We start from the raw sequence: 18,617 nt of genomic DNA on the forward strand, positions 1-18,617 counted from the left end.
CTAAATGAATTGCTTCATCTACTAACATGGTCATGGGCTATTTAACTGGCTTAAATATACTGTATATATATAATTGTATGGATATAACTGTGCATGTGTAGACAAAAAATATAAACAGTGAAATTCAAAGCTCATGAAATGCAAACAGGAGCAATATGTTTATGATATTTCTGTGTGGTCTGGGTAAGTATAAATGGCCTAAATCAATATTAAATTCCCAATTCTACAAATTCTGCTGTAATGTCCTTAAAATCTATGTTTCAGAAATGTATATATCAGAAATTGTTTGAACAGAATACATTTTCAGCTAAATAGTATGTGAATTTTTTAAAAAGACATGTAAAATGTATCTGGCAAGCAGTTTAAATACAAGAAATGTAAGATTTTCCTGAAATCTAAATATTTAGTTTTCTTTGTACATAGTATTTTTTTTACAATGATTCTAATCTGCATTACAAATATTTTTGATCATTCAGTAGTCTTCATCTTCAAAGTGGTTTGATAAATTAACTACTTTGCAAAATGCAGCGAGCTATTCAAAATGTTATTTGCTGTTTGGTCAAAATAATTATAATAGCATAAATGGAAATGATTAACAACAACTGACAGAGACCATACTTTATATTCTTTTTTCATATAAAAAACTGTGGGACACACATGACTTTCATACTGTTGTGTGTTTCAGGATAAGCTGGGTCAAGCAAAGTCCAGGAAAAAGAGTAATACACAAAAGAATAATATGAAGTAACTTAAAAGAAAATATAACTAAATCTGGTTTACACCAACTCAGCTTATTGTATCTTTCTGTACCTTTCTCTCCTTATAAACACACTTGATTCTACCACATCTGTGCGTTAATCCATACATTGTACAGTATTTTGCTTCTTTAAATGTCTTACATGTCTCTTTTTTCAGAATCTACCCAAATCCACCCAACAATGACTTTCTCATTTTTACTTTCTTCTCAAGCCGTTCTCTCTGACTTTATATGTTTGTTTTAATTCATTTGTTCTCTCTATATATGTGATGGCGAACCTATGGCACACGTGCTATAGATGGCATGCAGAGCCACTTGTGCTGGCACATGAGCTGCAGGCAAACTTACCTCACAGCACATGTGCACACCTCACAGCTGATTTTTGGCCTGTTTGAGGCCTTTTTCGGCCTCCCAGAGGCTTGAGGAAAGCCTTTGTGGGCTGAAAAATAGGCCCGTTTCATCACTTCCTGTATTTCCGGAAATACCAGAAGTGATGAAATGTGCCTATTTTTTGAACTGCAAAGGCTGTAGAAATTTTCCTCCAGCCTCTGGGAGGCCGAAAAAGGCCTCAAACGAACCGAAAATCAGCTGGGAGGCTCAGTGCAGGTAAGGGGGTGGCGGGGGGATTGTGCACATATGCGCAGGGGGAGTGGGGGGAGCATGCACATTGCCTTCTGGGTGCTGGCACGCGAGTGCACACGTGTGCACAATTTTTGGCACAGGAGTCCAAAAAGGTTAGCCACCACTGCGCTATATGACCAAGCCATCTCAATGTTCTTGTTTCAGACATTCATCTACATTCATTTATCAACTATTCCTTCTTTTCTGCTTTATTCCACGTACTACTTAAGTAATCCATTCTGACTGAATTCAACTTTAAATTTCTCTTGGAAATTGATGCATTTTGCCTGCCACCCTCCAACTAAGAGGAATATACAATGTACTCAGTGGTGGGATTCAAATAATTTAACAACCGGTTCTCTGCGATGAATGGGGATTGACCATCCCCGAAACCCCCCCCCTGCTGCTAAAGTGGACCCTGGGCACTGCTTTGCAAGGGAGAAACACGAAACGGAGCGACCGGCCCAAGACAAGGAGAAGGCTGCTTTCTCTCTTTCTTCTCCCTGCTCCTCCTCCTTCCCTCACACCCGCCGCTCCATTTCCTGTTTCTCCATTGCAGCACAGTGCCCAGGATCCACTTTGACCCTCCTCAAAATCCTAATTCTTTGTCTGTCTACTAAGTGGGCTTTACCCAGCATGTATGTACTGCACTGTGTAGTGCGCAGTCCCATTTGACAAGAAAACCAGAAATTATCCTTTTTTGGGAGGACCGCAGGCAACAGAAATGAGAACTAGAGAAAAACCACCTTCCTAGTAAGATAAAGGAACAGCCTCTACTGTGTGAATAATGTGGGCTAATAGAAGTATCGGAGCCCAGGCATTTTTGGGTCCTTTTATTGAGCACAGCTGCTTGGACCTTTTAGGAAGGCATGTTGCCGCAGCTGTTGGCCAAACACAAGGGATAAACCCTTGGGCGGGAGCTGAATCTCATCCCAGCTAGCTCTGAGGGGTTCACAGGGGCAGCAGCACCCCTTCCAGCCATCCTTCCTGTACTGTTGCCTTTATCCATCATCTTAGGAGAAATGGGGCTTGGCAGACTTGAGTCCTACCGCAGGCCAACTTGAAATCAGCTGCATGGGAACACATGGGGATGACCAGGGCTCGGGAAGATCTGACGCGATGCCTGACACTAAATTCCAAACAAAAAGGGTTCTCTGCAACATTGCGCATGCTTGGGTTTCTGGTGCATGCCCAAGAGAGCACTTGCTGAGCCATGAGTTGCTTGCTAACCCTAAAACCTTGGCAGCTGCTTCTCAAACAAATATGGTTCAAAGCGTGTACAAAGGCTACTGGCGGAGCCCCTCCACTGACCTACCTTTTTCCTCCTTTTCCCCCCTCTCCTTATACTTTCCTATTTAATTTAGTAACTTCTCCCCCCCCACTTCCTGTGATCTGATACTGCTTCTTCTGCAGCCATGTGAATGCATGCTAGTCTGGCCATTCAGGAGCCAGTTTGCCGAACTCTACAAAAAACATTGTGTTAAAAGACAAACTTTCTCTAAATTTATTTAGGCATTTTTGACTATTTGTTTCTGGCTTGATTTGCTGCCATATCCCCAACATCTTCATAAAGATAACAGCCCAGATGAGTTAAATCAGGACATAAACATCCATTTGGTGGAAATTCTATAGCTACATTAAGAAGGGAAAAACTTCTGCAGCTCATAAATCTCCCAAGCCCAGAAATTTTTCCCATTGTTTAAATGGATGCCCTGCAAATAAAAAAATAAACATCGTAAAAAGCAAGTTAAGGCAAAATGTATTTTCCTTTGTGTCTAGGGATTACAAAACTTGTCACTTAATTTTGTTGCTCATGTATTGTAGATGAAGATAAATATATCATTTTTTATTTCGTACTGGTTTAGCTGCTGCAAACAAGCAGCATAAACTGAATTATCTAAATTCAAAACATTAGTCTTAATAATGTTGAGGAAACTTCTAGAATTTTAAAAATATATCATTGAAGGAAAAAAATAGGTAAAAAAACTTGTGACAGAAAATAGTAGGTTTCTAAAATTTCTTACATGGCAAATGTTCTTACAATTCCCAAAATTTCAAAGCTTTTACAATCCTCATATTATTCTTTGTGGATAGAATCTAAACTGAAAAAACTATGTATATACTGTATTTATCAGTGCAGAAGATGTCAACATACACATATTAAAATATAGATCAAATAACAATAGGAAAACTCTCTAATATAAAATGACTGGATTGAGCTGGTGTGGGGCACAAAAATGTATTATTGGAAAACTTCATTTTACTCATTACTTATAAATCTAAACTTATTATTGACTGTCCTTGAATTTTAAAATTAAGCAGTTCTCTGTAAAAATATTGATCTATCAATTGATTGATTATATGCCACCAAGTCAGTCTCAGCCTTCAGTGACTATACAGAGAGATTGAGAGAAGACAATCTGACCTTAACTAGGTCCTTCAAGTCTTCCAATCTTTCTTCCACTTTTTCTATCATTAGTGCCTTCTCCAGAAAACTAGTTCTTCACATAATGAGCCCAAAGTAGGATAATTTGAGCCTGGTCATTTGTTCCTTGAAAGAAAACTCTGAGCTGAATTGTTCAATAATTCTTTGTTTTCTTGGCAGCTCATGACATTTTCAGGAACTTGCTCCAATATCAAAGCTTCAATATATTTCCTACTTTTCCCATTCAAAGTAACTTTTGGTTCTATAAATTATCACAGAGAGTACCGTTGGTTGCACTATTCTGATCTTTGTAGATATAGACACATCACAGTTTTTGAACATTTTTTCCAAGCTCTTCATCGCTGTTTTACCAGGTGTTAGTCTATGGCATATTTCTTGACCGCTTTTTTACTGTTGATGGTTGCTCTTAAAAACCAGAAGCTTTCCCCCACTTTCATATCATCACTGCCAATTCTAAGGTTCTATCTGATGTCATTAGCACAATCTTTTTTCTCTCTCTTCTATTCTGCCTGAAACTCTTATTGAATTCCTTTCTGTCTTTTTTTGTCTTTGGCACCCCATTATTGGCCTTCTTTGGCATTTTCTTTTCATCCTTAACAACTTCTTTAAGTTCATTACACAGTTGTTCTGGTTCTCTATCAATAAGGCTCTGGGCTTCAAAACACACACACACACACACATTCACACACACTCACACACATTCACACACACACACATATATTATGTGAATATATATATATATATATATATATATAGATATATATATAGATAGATGATAGATAGATAGATAGATAGATATAGATGTAGATGTAGATGTAGATGTAGATGTAGATGTAGATGTAGATGTAGATGTAGATATAGATATAGATATAGATATAGATTATATATATATATATATATACGTTTTCTGAGGTTCTCGCGGGTATTTGTATGTGGATCTTTGGTTATTCGGGTTTTCTCCCGCGTAAGATTCAAAGTATCTAGGCAACGTTCGGCGAGGTCCCACTCGCCATCTTCAGGCTGGTGCTTTCGGCTTAGTGCCAGTGCAAGCAGTGTGTGACCGGAGCTGCCATCTCTCTATATATACAAGTGGTGGGGGATGGTGTGCTGGGCTGGTTGGCTGTGCTGCAGCCTCTTGATTGGTTGATGGAGTTGATGTTGGTATAATGGGCTGTGTAATGGCCTTTTGTTGTAGAGATATCCTGGATCTTGTGCTGTCATCTCCTGGGTCGTTAGCCTCTTGTGTTTTAACGGCTTGGGTAATGGGTTGTGTGATGGGCTTGTGAGTTCTTTTGTTGTGGTATCCTGGGTCTTGCGTTGTAATCTCCTGGGTCGTTTGTGTTTTGATCTCTTTTCGATTAGCCTCCTGTGTAGTAACAGCCTGGGTAATGGGTTGTGTGATGACCTTGTGAGATTTATTGCTGTGGTATCCTTGGTCTTGTGCTGTGATATCCTGGGTCATTTGCTGTGTTGTGACTTCTTGAGTTCTTGAGGTGTAATTTCTTGAGTTTTCTGATGTGATGTCCTGAGCGGGTGGCTATGATGTAGCATTTTGGGTTTTTAATATGGCTTTGAGTTTGGGGTCTGGGTCTGTGTTCGTTTGGCTTCGAGTTCGTGGTCGTGCCACATCTTCATGGTGGGGGTCAGTTCGCTTCATGTATGGTTCAGAGGAGTTTGAAGTGGGTAGTGATGCAGCTGCAGTGCGGCTTCTGGTCTGTGGTCGTGTCTCATCTTCTGTGTGGGTGTGAGTCTGATTTTTACGTGGAAGTGTGGTGGTGGCATCTTGTGTGGCCCTCATGGGTGTGGGTCTGGTGTCATTTATCATGTTGGGTACTCGTCTGTTCATGAGGGCGGGTTTCCAAATGGCTGGTAAGCGGGAGGTGTCATCTCTTTTATTCATGCTGTGTGGGCGTTTTCTATCTCTATGGCTTCTCTGATTATTCTGCTGCTGTGGTGTTCAGTTTTGGCGATAGTTCTGGTATTTTTAAAGTCAATCTCATGTCCTGTGGCTTTGAGGTGTTGGACCAGGGAAGAGGTTGGTTCTTCTTTTTGATTGAGTTCTTATGTTCTTCAACGTGTGCACTTATTCTTCTGTTAGTTTGTCCAATGTATGTGGTGAGGCAGGCAGTGCAGGGGATTTCATATACTCCTTGGTTTTCTAACTCGATTTTGTCTTTAGGGTTTCTTAGGATGGTGGATATTTTTCTGTTTGTGCAGAATGCTGTTTTAATGTTGTGTTTTTGGAGGATCTTGCTGATTTTGTCTGTAGTGCCTTTTATATATGGGAGGAGGGCTTTGCCGTTCTCTTGTTCTCTGTCTTGGATTTTGGTTGGGGTTTCTTTTTGGATTAGGTGGGTGATCTTCTTTCTTTGAAATCCATTGGCTGTTAGTACGTTGGTGAGAGTGTTTAGTTCGGTTTTTAGGTGTTGTTCATCAGCTAAGCATTTTGTTCTGGAGATGAGTGTCTCAGCTACGGAATTGATCTGTGCTGGGTGGTGGTGTGAGAGTGCGTGTAGATAGCGGTTTGTATGTGTTTTCTTTTGGTAGATGGTGTGTCCTAGGGAGCCATTGGGTTTTTTTGTATACCAAGACATCTAGGAAGGGAAGTTGATTGTTAGCTTCTGTTTCCATGGTGAATTGTATTTTGGGGTGTAGGCTGTTGAGGTGTGTGAGGAAGTTGTTCAGTTTTTCTTTCCCGTGTGGCCAGATTATGAAGGTGTCATCTACGTATCTGAGCCAGAGTTTGGGTTTGTGATCATATTTTTCTAGAGCTTGTGTTTCAAAGTGTTCCATGTAGAGGTTTGCGATGACAGGTGAGAGGGTGATCCCATGGGTGCTCCTTCTATTTGTTTGTATTTTTGTCCATTGTAGGTGAAGTATGTATTGGATAGACAGTGGTTGGTCAGATCTAGGATGTGCTTGGGGGTTGTATTTGTTTTGGATGGCTGTCAAGGCTTCTTTTATTGGCACTTGGGTGAAGAGGGATATGACATCGAAGCTAACTAGTAGGTCGCTGGGTTGTAAGTTTTGTTTCTTTATGTTCTCGATGAACTGGAATGAGTTTCTTACATGTGAGTTGATGGATTCTGCATAGGGCTGTAGTTGTTTGGCGAGAAATTTGGCTAGGTTTTGTAGAGGTGAGCCTATGGAGCTGACTATTGGTCTAAGTGGAGTTCCTTCTTTGTGTATCTTGGGGAGACCATAAAGCTTAGGGCATCTGGATGATTTCTCTCTGGGTATGATTCTTTGCTGGATTTCTTCACTGATGGGGAGGCTTTTATTTTGGATCTGGTGGTTTTTTCTAGGTAGGTGGTGGGGTCTGTCTTTAGGGGTTTGTATGTGGGGTCTAGGAGTAGGTTGGTTAACTTGGTTTGGTAGTCAGATGTGTTCATAACCACTGTCGCGTTGCCCTTGTCTGCTGGTAGGATTATTATGCTGGTGTCTTCTTTCAGGTTACGTAGTGCAGTTTGTTCTTCTTTGGATAAGTTGCTTTTGGGTGGTTTGCTAGTGCAGAGGATGTTGGTGATTTCGAGTCTGATTCTATTAGCCTCATCAGGGTTGGTTTTGGTCAGGCTGGTTTCAACTCCGCATATGATGGTTTCTGTGGGGATGTGTTTGGGAGCAACAGCAAAGTTGAATCCTTTTGAAAGGACCTTGGTTTCGGCTTCGGTGAGGATCTTGTCTGAGATGTTGTGCACTGTTTGTTTCATGTGTGGCTGTGAGGGGGGGGGAGTTGGTTTCTGGCATTGTTGTAGTTTTCTGAGTTTGTTGGTGTGTGTGTCTGTCTTGAGGGTGGTCTGTGTTTCGGCTCTCCAGACAGCGAGTTGTTTGGATTTGTCCCAAAGTAAGGGGTGAATCTTGTTGCTGAGTCTGAGGTGAAGTGTAAGAAGATCTTTGTTGATTTGGTCTAGGAGAAATCTTTTTGTGTGAAGTTCATTTCTAATTAGGGCCAATTCTGTTCTTTTTAGGATGCGTTTGGTGGCTGCTGTGTTGGTGTGGAATTTCAATTGGAAGCTTGTGGGAGATGACAGCACAAGATCTTGAGATGACAGCAAAAGATCCAGGATATCTCTACAACAAAAGGCCATTACACAGCCCATTATACCAACATCAACTCCATCAACCAATCAAGAGGCTGCAGCACAGCCAACCAGCCCAGCACACCATCCCCCACCACTTGTATATATAGAGAGATGGCAGCTCCGGTCACACACTGCTTGCACTGGCACTAAGCCGAAAGCACCAGCCTGAAGATGGCGAGTGGGACCTCGCCGAAACGTTGCCTAGATACTTTGAATCTTACGCGGGAGAAAACCCGAATAACCAAGAAATATATATATATATATATATATATATATATATATATATATATATATATATATATATATGGTATTCAGCTTTGTTTGGTATTTTCCACATCATTATAGTTGTGCTTTTAAAGTTGTAGCAGCGTTTCGGCAGAATCTCATCTGCCATCATCAGGCTTCTGTATTGTGTTCATCTGTGAGTCAGACTTTCACAGTCATCTGACTCACAGACGAACACAATACAGAAGCCTGATGATGGCAGATGAGATTCTGCAAACGTTGCTACAACTTTAAAAGCACAACTATAATGATGGGAAAATACCCAAACAAAGCTGAACACCATATATGTAAGTACCCGCGAAAACTTAAGATATATATATATATATATATATATATCTTCAAAACAGACAGAAAAATAGCAGCCATCCTTAGAAACCCCAAAGATAAAATTGACCTGGAAAACCAAGGCATATATGAAATCCCCTGTGCATCATGCCCTGCCACATACATTGGACAGACCAAGAGAAGAATAAGTACCTGCCTGGATGAACACAAAAATGCAGTAAAAAAGCTGGAACACACTTCCTCACTAGTCCAACACATGAAAGCCACAGGTCATAGCATCAACTTCAATGGCACCCAAACCCTAGCCACTATAGAAAACCCCAGCCACAAAATTATCAGAGAAGCCATAGAGATTGAAAAAAAGACCTGAAAGCATGAATAGAAGAGATGATTCCACCAGACTGTCAATTATTTGGAAGCCTGCACTCACAAACAAAAAATCTCCACACCACAAGCCAGGCAAACACCTGGGCACAAACAGATCCCCCCTGATACCTCCAGCTCAAACACACCCCAACCAGGCACCCAGATGAAACCTAGCTTCCTAACAAATGATAGCCGTCCATTTACTCGGAGCCAAGTTGCACTAAAAGCCTCCAATACAGGAACACAATGTTGCCAGCCAACCAAGACAAAAAAACCCACAAAACAGACAGAAGATATTAGAAACACCAATCAAGCAGAACACAGCAAACTCTAAGACCAATAAACACAGACCAAGACTCCCAACCAATCAGGATGAAGAAAAAACCATTCTGGCACAGCAGTAGGCTAGCCCCAAATTTAAAACTGAAACAATTGTAAAAGTCTGACTCACAGACGAACACAATACAGAAGCCTGATGATGGCAGATGAGATTCTGCCGAAACGTTGTTACAACTTTAAAAGCACAACTATAATGACGTGGGAAAATACCCGAACAAAGCTGAATACCATACATGTAAGTATCTGCGAAAACTTAAGAAAACACACACACACACACATATATATATATTCTAAGGTTTTTGCGGGTATTTGTATGTGGATCTTTGGTTATTCGGGTTTTCTCCCGCATAAAATTGGAAGTATCTAGCAACGTTTCGATGAAGTCTCATTCATCATCTTCAGGCTTGTGTCTTTGGCTTTGTGCTTCTCAGAGTAATGTGAGCTTGCAGCTGCTTCTTCCTTTTAACTGCTAGTGGGGTGTGTGACTTGATTGGGTGGGGGCTTGGCTGTGTTCTAATTGGCTGGGGGTGTGTTCTCATTGGTTGGAGGTTTGGCTGTGTTCTGATTGGTTGGGGGGTTGGCTGTGTTCTGATTGGCTGGGGGTGTGTTCTGTTCAGGTGGGGGCTTGGTTGTGCTCAGGTTAGTCTTAGTTGCTGGGGGATTTGAGCTGGTGAGCTGTGATCCTGTTGTTGGGCTTCGCGTTCGTAGTCGTGCCACATCTTCATTGTGGGCGTCCATTCGCTTCATGTATGGGTCGGAGGGGTTTGAAGCGGGTAGTGATGCAGCTGTGGTACAGCTTCTGGTCCATGGTCGTGTCTCATCTTCTGTGTGGGTGTGAGTCTGCGTTCTACGTGGAAGTGTGGTGGTAGCATCTTGTGTGGCCCTTGTGGGTGTGGGTCTGGTGTCATTCTTCATGTTAGGTACTCATTTGTTAATGAGGGCGGGTTTCCAAATGGCTGGTAGGCGGGAGGTATCATCTCGTTTATTCATGCTGTGTGGGCGTTTTTCTATCTCTATGGCTTCTCTAATTATTCTGTTGTTGAAGTGTTCGGTTTTGGTGATAGTTCTGGTATTTTTAAAGTCAATCTCATGTCCTGTGGCTTTGAGGTGTTGGGCCAGGGAAGAGGTCAGTTCTTCTTTTTTGATTGAGTTCTTGTGTTCTTTAATGTGTGCACTTATTCTTCTGTTAGTTTGTCTGATGTATGTGGTGGGGCAGGCGGTGCAAGGGATTTCGTATACTCCTTGGTTTTCTAACTCGATTTTGTCTTTAGGGTTTCTTAGGATGGTGGATATTTTTCTGTTTGTGCAGAATGCTGTTTTAATGTTGTGTTTTTGGAGGATCTTGCTGATTTTGTCTGTAGTGCCTTTTATATATGGGAGGAGGGCTTTGATGATGAATGAGACTTCATCGAAATGTTGCCTAGATACTTCCAATTTTACGCGGGAGAAAACCCGAATAACCAAAGATACACAAACACACACACACACACACACACATATATTCAAGATTATATCATGGAAATTGATTGCCTTTCTTATTTAGTTTAATGTAGAACTTGCTTAAGTACTTCTCATGCTTCATTTTGGTATCCTAAGCCATGAAATCCAACTACATTTTCCTTTTTTCGTGGGTATTTGTATGTGGATCTTTTTAATATTTCTAATGTTGGCATTCCAGCCTCTAATAATAAGCAACACATCTTATTTGCATGTTTTGTCAATTTCAAATTGAACTTGATGATAAAACTCATTAATCTTTTCTTCTGCATCAGTGGTTGGACAATAAACTTGAATGATCATTATATTAAAGGATGTCGACAAAGTCTAATTGATATAGTTTGGTCACTGATTGCATTGCGTTAGGTATTGTTCTTGCTATACCCATCCTAACTACAAAAGCAACATTGTTCCTTCCTTCTTTTGTTTTTAGGTCTTAAAGAAGGTATATTCTGACTTAATTTGTCTAGTATCCTTTTCAATTCACTGAAGCCTAAAACGTTAAATTACAGATATTTCATTTCACTTTTCACTGTGTTGAGCTTTCCCATGCTCATGCCTCCTATGTTCCATGTTCCCACTGTAATTCTGCTTTTGCACCTTCCGATTTTCTTTTCCTGTAAGGCGAAATCAGCCACTAGATGTCCTGAAGGCTTTAAACTAACTATGTCATAAATACTATTAATACTCTGAAAGATCCTTAGCTCTTCCTCAGAACTACTGTATGTTGAGTACCATCAGACCTGAAGGGCCCCTTATCCAGCCCCTGTGCATCACCCTTACTTATCTTCTTCACTGTTAGTAATTGAAGCTAAATATTCAGATACTTTTTGTCCAGAACATGGTACAAGATGGGGGAAGCTGAAGAAACTAAAGTAGTTCAGAATTTGTCTGTCTAAGAGCTTACTTCCCAACAATGTCTCACAAATAGGATAAACAATTGCAGTTGACCTGTTCAACAAACGTTTGATAGTATCTATAAGCTTCTACTGTGTAACCTTCACCAAGACAAAAACAGACAAACATTGTTCCTGTCTAGGAGAAGAAATTGCTTTTGCTTTTGAAGGCAGAAATCTAGTACAGAATAGCAACAATTATCTCTTGTTCTAAATTATTGGAAATCAAAATAAACAAATTAGAAAACATGGTAAATCTATTCTCAAGACTAATTTCTGTTTTGATCTTCAAAATGTAATGAAATCAGCTGCTTGCTCTATTTAGCATTAAGAGATTCCAATACAGCTTCACCCTAGAAGAAACTATTATTGCAGGGGGAACAATAACATACTGTTTATATTTTAAACCCATGGGATTGTAGGAGATAAATTTAATACCATAATAAGACATAATATGTTATTTCCCCTTAAATTCTAACAGCAACCTGAGAAAAGAGAGCCACTCTCTATTGTAGAACACCAAACTAAGCATTTAGGTAATATTTTAGTAGTCTTAGAGAAATTTAGATTTAAATGCTTTAAATAGGACAATCAGTAGGAGCTATCTTGGAGAATTTACAAACTATCTGAAAGCTAATCTGGGTGCCATGACACTGTGTAAACCCTTCTAGCTTGCTATAGTCCTTTGGCAGCTTTAAGATTGATTGTGGTTCTGATAGTGATACTAATCTCCCGGTAGTTTAAAAAAAATATTATTTTTTGTCTTGGGAGCTATTTGTGAAAAATCTATTCCGATTCACTCCAACAACAGATATTTGATCCTCTTCTATAAAGTGGTCAAGGGGGAAAAATCCATTTTCTCTTGGAGAGACTGGGAATTCCAACTGTATTTTAGTTTTCAGAACATCCATTATTGCAAATCAGCCTGGTTAGGTTACTATGAGTAATGACAAGAATCTTTAAATAAGTATACTGCAAGTTACTCTCCCTTTTATAATTCAAAACCCTGATTTCTCCAGGAAGGCATTAAATCTTTCCCCAACAGAATGCCATACAAAATAAAAAGCAGAGCTGTATGAACAACTGATAGCAACAAAATAGAAAAATGGATTTAATAAAGCAAGGAAGCAATTAGTTTTAGCTGCCAAATGATTCCATCATCTTCTTTCCTTTTTAGACAGTAAAACCATGTCTAGAAATGTCTAGAAAGCCATATGCCAGCAGTAATGTGAGAGAGGTTCATATAAATTTTATGTGCATAGGAAAAACTTTGCTTGCCTAATAAAGAGCCTGAAGCTCCAACCGGTTTCAGGAAAGGTTTACTGGTCAGCCTGCTAAAATTTATTAAGATATCCAGAACAGTGACTGACCCTCTTGTGCAGGGGTCGCCAACCTTTTGGACCTCAGGGACCACCCAACTCATAATTTTAAATCCCGCAGACCACTAATATGAATTTTGACTGACGGTGGTTTGCTGACATTGGTGGGAAAGTCGGTCCCATATTCCAGAGCTTCAGTAGTCACAGGGCTGGCCCTTTGGTCATCCCAGAGCAGCTGCTCCTCCACCCAGGTGCACCGGCCTGCCATGGACTGGAGAAACTGCTCCGGGATGACCAGCGGGCCAGACTTGTGACTAGTGCAGCTCTGGAATATGGGACTGACTTTCCCACCTATGTCAGCAAGCCACCCTGGGGCGGATTTTCCTCCCCTGCCGTTGGTCTTATCTTCCAGTTCCAGCTCGCATGGCTCTACTCAAGGTAAGGTTTGCATTCAGCCAAAGGGTGGGGGACAGCGAGTGTGCAGGCTATGTGGGCCTTGTGTTCCCGTGCAGCCTGGATTAATTGCTTTATGGAGGGACATTTCTCTGCAGACCACCAAAATTTTCTCGTGTTCCCCGGCACACCAGTTGGTGACCTCTGCTCTTGTGGATTTTAAAAAAACTATATTGTGAGATGGGCTACAATTCTGACTTTATGTGGACACGTTTAGTCTGAATTTCAAAATCCAGAGTACTATTTTTTTTTTATTGTTAATAAGAGTAACTAAGACCACCCAATGTTGTACACTCAATTATACTACTAAATACAATAATATCTATGGTGGACATCTCTATTTAAAGTTGTGAGACTTAGTAAATAGACCGGCAGAGGATCAAGTCAACTTTACAGCCTGTTTCAGTATAATAAACCAGCTCCCAGTATATTTAACTGAAGAAATAGATCAAAAAGTTAAACTCAGGTCTATATGCTGGTTTGGTTGTTATTTGTTTTGTTTTGTTTTTGTTTCCTCAGATACAAAAAGTGAAATAAACCTAACAATTGATTGCTACTTATTCATTCTTATTTACACACAAGTCATTTGTCATTAAACATGCCCTACATGAAATGGGTTAAACAAGGATGTATCCTTAGTCTACCTCTATATAACTTTTATGTTAAGTTGATGGTTGAATGTTTAACCAAAAATGAAACTTTACCTAAAATTGCACACTGGGCACACAATTTTATAGGTACTGTTAGATGTTGATGACACAAGAACTCTTTCTTAGCTAATGGCAGAGGAAAAAGGCATAACACACAGGTAGTCCTCTATTTATGATCACAATTGAGTCCAAAATTTCTGTTGGTAAGTAAGACAGTTGTTAAGTAGGTTTTGCCCCATTTTTTAACCTTTCCCGACACAGTTGTTAAGTGACTCACTGCAGTTGTTAAATTAGTAACACAGTTGTTAAATGAATCTGGCTTCCCCGTTGACTTTGCTTGTGAAAAAATCACAAAAAGTTATCACATGACCTTGGGACACTCCAACTGTCATAAATACATGCCAGTTGCCAAGCGTCTAAATTTTGATCAGATGACCATGGTTGAGGACTAACTGTACTCTAATTCTTTATATAGAGAATAATAAGATAATAATATTAATATTAAAATAATAATATTAATAATAATATTAAGTAAGATTAAGCTTTAAATAATTGAGCAATTTTCTTCACTAGGTACATGTGAAGCTTTATCAGCTATGATGATCTGATGTCCCAAATAGAATTATAGTTTCATGTTATTAAAGAAGAAACTGGTACAGATCAACAGTGAGGCAGTTTTGGTTGCAGATTATGCATAATTAATCACATATTAAAGCTTCATACATACAGGGCTTACTAATGACAGTTTTACTGTGAATTATGAGCGCCGGTTTTAATTTGTTGCAAAGTTTTATCTGAATATACTTATCAGGGCAACAAATTGAATTTAATTGGTAGCAGTGTCTGCAGATGGTTAAGAAAATATTGGACCAATTTTGTTCCTGCTTGGACTGTAATTGCTTGAAAATACAATATTTTGCTTCTTCGTACATAAAGTTCCTGTATTAGCATTATCAATTAGGCTATTTTACAGTGCTTTGCAAAAAAATATTTTTAAAGAACCTGAAGATTTCTTTTTCCTGATTCAATTCTCATATTTGTTCAAGAAAACTTGTGGGATACAATTTAACTCACTTTTTACAGAAATAGCCTCAGTAGCTCTTTCCACCAAAGGGGGAAAAAAAAAAAAAAAACCATGCAAGCTCCCTAGGCTTCTGTTTTGGTAATGCAGTTTTCCAAAAAGGAAATAATTTGGTACCCACTATGATGGTGATTTGTGCTTCTTGGATATTGTCCACTTAGGACACCAGACAAAAAAAGCAGCAATAAATCTATTATAAGTTACTCAAAAGCTAGATTGGTCCAGCCAACAAACTGAAAGCAAGAAAGAGGCTTTGGTTTCTAAATCTTTAAATGTTGTGCCAACTGTTGTGCCCGTCCACAAAAAGGATTGGATTTTCTCAGATCGTGCAAGGTTGCTGTGCAAGAAAAGGAAACTGAGCTAGCAGATGGCTTATTTACTAACAACCAATACAGCTATAGAGGTATTGTCACCCATCTGCATTGCTCGGTGAGGCCACTGAGAGTTTGCTTATGGTTCACCACTTCGCTTTATTCTGCTATTGCCACAAAATGTTAGTACTGAGTCAGAGATGGTATTCAGCAGGTTCTGACCAGTTCTGGAGAACCGGTAGCAGAAATTTGGAGTAGTTCGGAGAACTGGCAAATACCACCTCTGACTGGCCCCGCCCCCATCTATTCTCTACCTCCTGAGTCCCAGCTGATTGGCTGGGTCTTCTTTTGTTGCCCTGCACAGGAGAATGGAGCTGGAAAGCAGGTTAGTGGGGTGGGGAGGGAATGGGATTTTGTAGTAACTTTCTCCCAGGAATGGGGAGGAAATGGAGATTTTGCAGTATCCTTCCCCTGCCATGCCCACCAAGCCACACCACGTCCATCAAGCTACACCCGCAGAACCGGTAGTAAAAAAAAATTGAATCCCACCACTGTACTGAGTGACCATCACAACAGCATTACAATATCAGCTTTGCAGTATAACCAGCCCTAAATTCATCTGTGACCTGAGATTCTCAGCTCATCAGATGAATGTAGCCATTATTCCAAAATTCTAGTTTTTAGACAGCTTTCCTGACCCACAAACGTGTGGATTTTTGTGTGAGATTTTTAACTCTTCAGCAAGACAGACATATTTGGTAGAGGTCAGGTGGGAAAAGAGGAGTTTTATCTTCCTTATTTATGTTTGTCTCCTTTTGTTGTCTTAAAAGTAGCAGCATTTCTTTCAAAATAGCATACGTGTTTATGAACATGAAGGAGAAGTTACAGTTTTCCTGAGATTTAATGTTTTTGGTTGCTAGTACACATTCTATAATATGCCATTTTAACTTCATGAGTCACATCCCCACTCCAAAAGCCTTATTGAGTATGTGTTGCAGGTGAATCATTACCATAATTATGGGGTTCCAAAGAAAACAAATGACAATAAAGCTTTTAAGTGTTTGCAGATTTATACTGCTTTCTTTTTACTATGCCAGATGGGAGGAAATAGAGTTAATTCAATCGTTTTGTTTTATATTCATGAGAGTCACAGAGCAAAAGTCACCAAGGCTGATTATAAAGGGCTCTTGAAACCACTTCTGTTTATGGCATGAGTGACTCAGATATTCCAGTTGTAATTTGAATCATTTTGAGAAAATTAAGATTCCATTTTCCAGAACAGCACACCTAAATTTACAGTTGACATTTTCTTAAAGTTCCCACTATGGATGGGTGAGGTAATGCTATAGCTTAAATTGTGTATGATTTATATCTGAAAAGCAGGGTAATATGTGTTATTTCACATACAGATTTGCCTTTCCTTATGGAAGGAATAAAACCAAAGATATGGAATTTTGTTCTTTTTCTGAACAATACAAATGTTAGCAGTGGGACCCAAATCGGATTCGGTGGGGGGGGGGTGCTCCTGAGGAAGAAATCGGCACAATATTTATTACCGTTGCAGTGTGTTGCAGGGCCATGTGACCTTCTGACAAGCAAGGTCAATGGAGAAATCAGGTTCACTTAACAACCGTGTTATTAATTTTAACAACTGCAATGATTCACTTAACAAATGTGTCAAGAAAAGTCGTAAAAGGGGGCAAAACTCACTTAACAAATTTCTCACTTAACAACATAAATTTTGGGCTCAATGGTGGTCATACGTTGAGGACTACCTGTATTACAAAGATAATGCTGTAACATACAAAATACCCTCCCCCTTGAAAAAAAAAGTCAAATGCCTAAAAAACTTTTTTTTTTCCTTCCAGGGAGAAAACTCCAAAACTGGGAACTGAAATAATAGAAAAGTTATTGAAATCAGATACTTACAGTTAATCCTAAGGATGGGTATCATTTTCCTGGAAAAGCTCCTGCATTTGGTATTCTGTACTGTGGTAAACCAAAATATTCAAGGGTCATTACCAGTTACCATAACATCCCACCACTTATTCTGTCATGCAGACAACTTACTCAACAAAAGCCACACATAAGACGAAATGTTGATGTTTAAGTAGTTTGAAATGTATTTTTCCAACCAGCAGATCATCCTGACTTCTTTTTCCACAAACTACCTTCAAGGCCAACACCTCAAAAATAAATTTTGTCTTAAAGAAATTTAGAATGAGTGAGGAAAGATCTGTATATTTAGACTAACAACCTCTGCAGAATACATTTTTCAAATGAGGCATTTCCTTCAGCCTGCTACTTCCTGATTTAAAGTTATATCCTGAAGTTTACTTTTTACAGTTTTTTTTTTTTTCCTGGCTCTTCAAACAGCTTTTGGGACAAGATAGAAGAATCAAACTAAAAAAGGTAGCAGCTTCCAAATGGATTCTTTTTACCTCTTCCAGAAAAAATATAAGGCATAACTATACTGTCTTTCTCTTCTTAGATGATTACTATATGGTAGGTATGTAAGAAAAATGTAAAAGCAAAGATAAAGTACAAAAGACTTACAAATAGAAGATTATATAATCCAGAATGAGACAGGATACTGCACAATAGAAGTTTCACCTAATGCACCCAACGTTGACTAATTACTCACCCAATAATTAGTTACAGCCTATAGTGCTAGAATTTGGAAACATAAATGGCAAGGAACTTCTGGCTGACCTGCTGTGTGGTATAGCATCTGTACATCAGAAGGATTTTCAGACATCAAAGCTCTGACTTTCACATACTTAGAAATTCATTTTATAGTAGTATAGTAACATGAGTGATGCACAGTGCTCATACCCAATGACAAAAACCTGTTAAGAGAGCCAAAGATGCTTGCTTTGTTATGGCCCTTAGCTATAATAAAAAATTAAAATGAAACACTTGAAAATAAAGTACACATTGAAAATGGGCTGAGGAGACCAATAATTTGTATATTATTCTAAAATTAAAAAAACCAATTGCCTAAATTTGAAACTCTCTTTGACTTTGATGTCCGGGCCAAATGGTCCTCCTACCTGCGGATGAATACATCTGTATGCAATTGTGATTAATTCCTTTGGTACCTCAGTACAGGCATGAAACAATCAGAAGAATTAGGAGAATATGTACAAAGCTGTATGTGTATCTGCTTCACCACATGCTATGCTGTACACGTAAACAAGCACTACATCAAATGTCTCCATATCTCCAG

The 18,617-nt window shown here is 39.3% G+C and overlaps 1 long non-coding RNA gene across 1 annotated transcript in view; it reads right to left on the bottom strand.

Annotated features, from left to right (window-relative positions):
- LOC113416334 (uncharacterized) overlaps positions 1-18,617 on the bottom strand; it is an 87,417-nt gene that overhangs the window by 7,759 nt on the left and 61,041 nt on the right. Inside the window, exon 4 of the long non-coding RNA XR_015748627.1 lies at positions 17,318-17,377. This is a non-coding gene — a long non-coding RNA (uncharacterized LOC113416334). The remainder of the gene's footprint in view (positions 1-17,317; positions 17,378-18,617) is intronic.

Source organism: Notechis scutatus, chromosome 3, assembly GCF_049901735.1.
Source record: "Notechis scutatus isolate UNSWTSFEM ecotype Mainland chromosome 3, rNotScu1.2, whole genome shotgun sequence".
In the NCBI taxonomy this organism is placed as follows: domain Eukaryota; kingdom Metazoa; phylum Chordata; class Lepidosauria; order Squamata; family Elapidae; genus Notechis; species Notechis scutatus.